The 5,676-nt window shown below is 36.2% G+C and overlaps 3 non-coding genes across 3 annotated transcripts; 1 reads left to right on the top strand and 2 right to left on the bottom strand.

Moving 5' to 3' along the window:
- Positions 1-367: 367 nt before the first annotated feature.
- C52G5.10 lies at positions 368-560 on the bottom strand. The gene has a single exon (NR_072310.1). It is a non-coding gene; the product is annotated as an Unclassified non-coding RNA C52G5.10 (non-coding RNA).
- Positions 561-5,216: 4,656 nt separating this feature from the next.
- Positions 5,217-5,284, bottom strand: C52G5.5. The gene has a single exon (NR_072308.1). It is a non-coding gene; the product is annotated as an Unclassified non-coding RNA C52G5.5 (non-coding RNA).
- Positions 5,217-5,284, top strand: C52G5.9. Its single transcript, NR_072309.1, has one exon. It is a non-coding gene; the product is annotated as an Unclassified non-coding RNA C52G5.9 (non-coding RNA).
- Positions 5,285-5,676: the final 392 nt, after the last annotated feature.

Genomic DNA, 5,676 nt, shown 5'->3' with positions numbered 1-5,676 from the left:
TGGTTAAGTTTGGCTATATACGTACCGTTTTTTGGATAAAGTGCCCACTATTTGCATGTGACAACGGTGTACACGGGGGAGTTTACAGGAAAACTATTATGCGACTGTTGTAAAGGTACATGGAAATCTTGAAATGAAAACCCCATGTTTACTGAGAAAATCAGAATGTTCTGTCTGGATATCAACCGACAAGTCGTAATTTCCAGAAAACTGTATGAAACGGTAGATGCAATTTTTCTTTAGTTTAAGTAGAAAAAACATGACCTTTGTTTCTTAATCAAACGAATTTTGACTAATAAAACTACCAAGTCTGAAGTAGTTATCTTTTATCTTATCTTCAAGTTCTACTGACTGACGCAAAACTTTTACGCTCAAAAACGTTTTTCCTACTTTTCTCTACTGCAAAAGCGAACAGCAATGAGTGGGAAGTGTTAGCTGCTATTTCATTCTATCCCATCTTCTTCTTCTTCTCTTTTGCTTTATCTTTCAATTTCACTATCACAGTCTCGGAGTTAGTAAAGTGTGAACGGTTTGTTTTTGGCACCTTTTTCTCTCAGTCTCGACCGTTCCATCCCTATGCCTCTTATTTCATCTCAATTTCTCCCCTTCCTCCCGTTCCCAATTTTCACAACGAAACTACGTTCCGTCTTCACAGTCGTCGCCATCGTCTTCATCGTCTCCTAGTCCGTTTTCCGATGGCGCGGATGCCACTTCTCTTTCCCCAATATTTGAACTATACCCGTTCACTTTCCGATTGTTGTCTGTTTGCATGTTTTTTCTTGTCTTGCTGTCCTATTGCCTCTCCCCACCGTCCCGCCTGTCTCTCGGCGCTTTCAGCTCTATGCTATTTCCGTTCTCGCACCACCCGTTTCGAGAATGTATAGAGTTTGGGAGGGTATGAGTATGTGCGTAAGAAGGTATACCTGCGGAAATGGGTAAAACAACTACATTAAAGACTATAATGAATACGTTGAGTAATCTCCATTTTATAGAGCGTCGAATTAAAGAGAGCAACTAATTAAATTTTGACTACTCTATTTTATTTTTTTCGGAAGGCTATCTAGAAACGCTTGCTTTTATGTAGGAGATCTTTCCTGAATATCATAATCTCAGGAAATAGACTTGTTGGGAATGGTGTGAGTGATTTATAGTTCGTTCTTCTTTCTAAAACGAATTTGTTCGGCTGCAACATAGTTATAAAAATTCGACATCTGAAGGTAGAAAAGCTCACAGAATATGATTTCTCTATGCGGATTTATCTCTTAATTATACAGTCTCATTGCACCATTAGTTATTCTTGAGGGTCAAACGCGCAGCAGACATTTATCTAGGTTTTCCTGTACTTATTTAGAAATATTTTAAAAATTGCAAACAATTCTAATTCTTCAATTTTTTGTGACCTTTTCAGTATCAAATTGCCTCAAAAACGGCTGCTCATTTTTCAGCTTATATTCAATTCATGAGTGATAAAACATAAAATATAACTGGATGTCCTCTGAACCAGCCACTCGCGTCTCAAAAAAGTGCATGTTCCGTCGTTGCACCACATTTTATTCTATTCTAACATCCAACTTTGATACTATGTACGACAAGAAAAAAAAACGAAAAAGAAGTGGAGGAAAAAAACTGGGAGAAAAATGAGAAGAAGTCTCTAGTGAACACAAGTTCTCGAATGCATGACATGCAACACCAAGAGTGAATTGGCGGCTACCAAGTCTTCTATGGGGTGGAAGTTGTATATATGTGTGAGTGTGTTTGACCGAGAGCACTTTTTAGGAGCAAAAAAAGATGATGGACGGGGAGGGAGCGGGAGACATCGCGTTCTGCGGCTGCCAAACCCATCAGCTATTTTTTTTTCAAAAGTCACTTTGTCAGCTCCTTTGAAATTTCGAAAATTTGGAAATATTCAAACTTCCAAAATGCCAAATGAACACTCTGATCTTGCCGCGCGTTTGACTAGAAAATAGTTCTGCCACGTCATAAAAAATGTGGAACGGAAAACATTGCTCCACGAAATAACTGTTCATGATTTCTATGACAAATTATCTGTATCCTCATTTTTAAATTCCGGGTGTAAATCTAGGTTGCACACCGGAAATGCGTAATCATTCCCAGAAGTTTGATGAGTCAATTGTTGCATTATTTATTTTTATTCTCAAAGCTTTTTTGAAAAGCTAAACATTTGAACTTTTATCATTCTTAGTGTCACTACTTTACTGTATGCTCTGTTATGGTGCTACATCTTAGTTATATCATTTTGTGGTCTAGAGATATCAGCATGAAAATTGGGGATCATAGGTTTTTCAATATTTGCTATAAAACTGCATTAACACTTTCACAAAAATATTTTGGAAAGCATCAAACTGAAAAATTAGAGGGGGGTGCTATAGAAGTTGTGCGCACTGTAGGAGCATCACCTCAGTCTGAATTTTTTTCGTAGTTGTAGAAACATTTTCGATTTCCTCTACATGCCAACTTCCAATGCCCCACTGTTTTTGGTGGATTCTGTGTTGATCTTTTTTTTTGAGCACCATGACTTTGAGGTCATTAGAAAACATATCCTTGATTGAATTTTGCATATCTATCTATTATTCTGCTTCAATTTCAATACACTTGTAATATTAGGTCTCCAAATAAGTTCCGGGTCAAAAATCAAAACTTTATTCGCTGTGTATCGATTTTTATGAAACTTTGGGAATTTATGTTATCAACCGTGATCTTTCATTTGACAATGGTCACAAAATTTTTTGACCACCCCAAGTGCCCTGACTCGGAGCCATTTTTTTCAGGCATTTTTCTGATCTCGCTTCTTTTCAGCTTTCAATTGAGCTTTGTATGCGGAATTTGCTTTGTTTAGAATACATTATTAGAAAACAACAAAAGTTTGGAAAAACATATGTCCAAAAAATTTTTTTTTGGTTGGTCGTCAAAAAATCTTCAAAAAAATTTTTTGTCGAAAATTCTAGATTTTTCCTACAAAAATGATGTAACCAAGTGTTAACTATTTTTACACATATAAATCATTTCAGTTAAAAATTTGAATCTCAAGAAATATTCAAAAAATTCAAAAATTATCCGAAAAAAATTATATTCTCTACTATCATTTTAGTGTATCGAACTAAATTGATATGTTTTTTATATGTTTTTTTTGCGAACAAAGTTATGATTTTTGACACGAAACTTATTTGGAGACCTAATACTTTCATAACTAGACATTCCGGCTCCAACTACAAAACCCAGATTATTGTTAAAATGAGAAGCAGTCCAAGCCTAAGATCATCATAGATGAGTCTAGACTCTAGAGGATAACGCGTTCATTTTTAAGACCTCACACAACTTTGTCCCCCTTGACTTCAGCTTGGCAGCATATATTGATGTTTCAGTAAAGAGACTCACAATTTGTTCAAATGACGAACTTTACACCTACTGTTATCATAATGAAGCGATGGAGTGAAGGAAAGTGTAGTGTTGCGATTTGATTGGCTTCACCTATTTGTTGTTCGAATTGAAAATTTGCTGGAAGTATTCCATCAAATGTTCAAGTTACTCTTTAAACTATTTCCCCACCCACGAGCACATGTTTGATAAAACACACGGGAAGAAGAGCACATTGATGAGATGATCAAAATGACAACTCGGTTTAGTTGTGTTTAGAGTAAAGGTTGCTGGAAGAGCAACGTTGAAATTTTATTAATAAGGTCAGTGAAATCGCAGTGCCGCCAGTGGATTTGATAGTCCAACGTCTCACATGTTTTGTCCAACACAAAATCGACATGATTTCTGACAGTTGACATTTTTATAGCGATACGCTCTTGACACTTCACTATTCATTTTATACAACTTTTTCAAATATTGCGATCAAATAATTCGTGTAATCTTTTATGACAACACACTACACAACTGGGGTGTTCCGTTTAGTGAGTCGGAGTTGCTCTTTTCTCTTGAAAAGAAAAGAAAACTGTGGTTATAGTAAAACAAACAACTATTTGTTTGTAACCATTTTTGTGATAGCTTTGCTCTGTTTCTCTTTCCACCTGCCCCCTCTATCCCACTCACTTTGCTCATCACCTGCATCGAACGCTGAACTGTGTGGGAGGATTTCGAATTGTCGTGTATTTTCCAACAAAAAAAAACTGTTGAATAGTTACTGTATCGGAGGTTTTCTATGCTTAATCATTGTTAATCATGACATTTCGTGTGTTCTATCAAACAACTGTACTCTTTAGTAGTGCACCGTTGACGTTGTGTATGTATTTGTGGAGTTCTTCAGTTTTGTGCATAGCAGATAGTGAATGGGAACAGATAAAAATTGGGCGCCTCGGCTAGTCGAGTTGACAAACATTTCCCCTCTCTCGAAATGGCAGTTTTCTGGAAAAAGTTTGACGAACATAGTTTTCAGTTTGTAAGTTTCAAACAACACTCACTCCATATTTTTGACTCATTCGTTCCTTATTGCAATGATCTCGTGGTAAGAACAAGAATGCATGACCAATTGTATAAGTTGAAAATTTTCGGAAAAGCACATGTCAATTTAGAAAATTTCCTCATTTGCTCTGAATTTCAACCTGCTAGCCGAATTGCTTATTTACAAATTTTGCAAATCGACACTGAGGCTAAAATGTTTGCTCTCAAAAATCACACACTTTCCACATTTTTCAGCCGCCCCTCAACTTTTTTCTAATTAGTTCTGACTCATGTAATTTACTTCCGAATATTCGAAGGTCTGAAAAACGTTTAAAAATTCAGGTTATCTAGTTGTTTTCAGGTTGACATTTGTTGATCACAATTTGGTCAATCACGATGAAGTTTCGGTTTCCTTTTTTATGCATCTCTTATTTCAAAACTATAATATTTGTTATTTCGGCTTCCCAGTTTTAAAAAATTCTTTGAACGTTTTTCAATCAATACAAATTGCGAAATAGTGAAAAGTCACATTGGAACAATTCCAAAGCAGTGCCGCCACTTTTAGGTTTACGTTATTCTTGGGTGTTATCTTTCATTTTTCGGTTTTTGTCGAAACACACTTGCCCCAGCTGATTACTATTTGTTTTAGTTTTTCTGGGTGTCAATTAGAGATTAGTTCCGGTAAAAATAAAAACGAGGAGAAAAAACTCATTCAACTGTTTCAATTCTTAAACGTCAAAGTGTTTAAACCATCTCTGAAACTATACTCTGCGCATTTCCACGTTTTGTTGTGTCATTTTTCGCGAGGGAGGGGGTGGCAGAGTATTGGTGTTTGTTCAGGATCAGTTTAGTTACTCAAATCGTGGGTGACCTCGTTTACGTTCGAAATTTTTTTTTTGAGAGCTGCTGTTAGGACCAAGAGTCAGGGTCATGATGATTTTTCTGGAACTTTTTTCTTCCTCTTTTTTAAAACTTTTTTCCCTTCAATAACTGGCATCTAGAAACCAGCTCGTTTTTTGACAGGCCACTGATGGGTTGATTGATATGGACGTAGTTTTACTGATGACCGTCCACGTTTACTCTCCCTCATTTCGATATTTTTTTCATTTAGTTTCTACTTTTCTTCATGCTCGTAGAAGTTACAGTTTCAACGAAATGTTCGCATAGATAAGAGTGAACTAGGCGTTTGTGTTGCTATACCTAAAGTGTTCTTTTTGTATTTCACGATGAAAAAGCCGAAAGGTGAAGCGGTTATTTTTTGGTTTATCTTGC

Source organism: Caenorhabditis elegans, chromosome X, assembly GCF_000002985.6.
Source record: "Caenorhabditis elegans chromosome X".
NCBI lineage: Eukaryota > Metazoa > Nematoda > Chromadorea > Rhabditida > Rhabditidae > Caenorhabditis > Caenorhabditis elegans.
The sequence above is the reverse complement of the archived record's forward strand: the minus strand, read 5'-3'. Positions and strand labels throughout refer to the sequence as shown.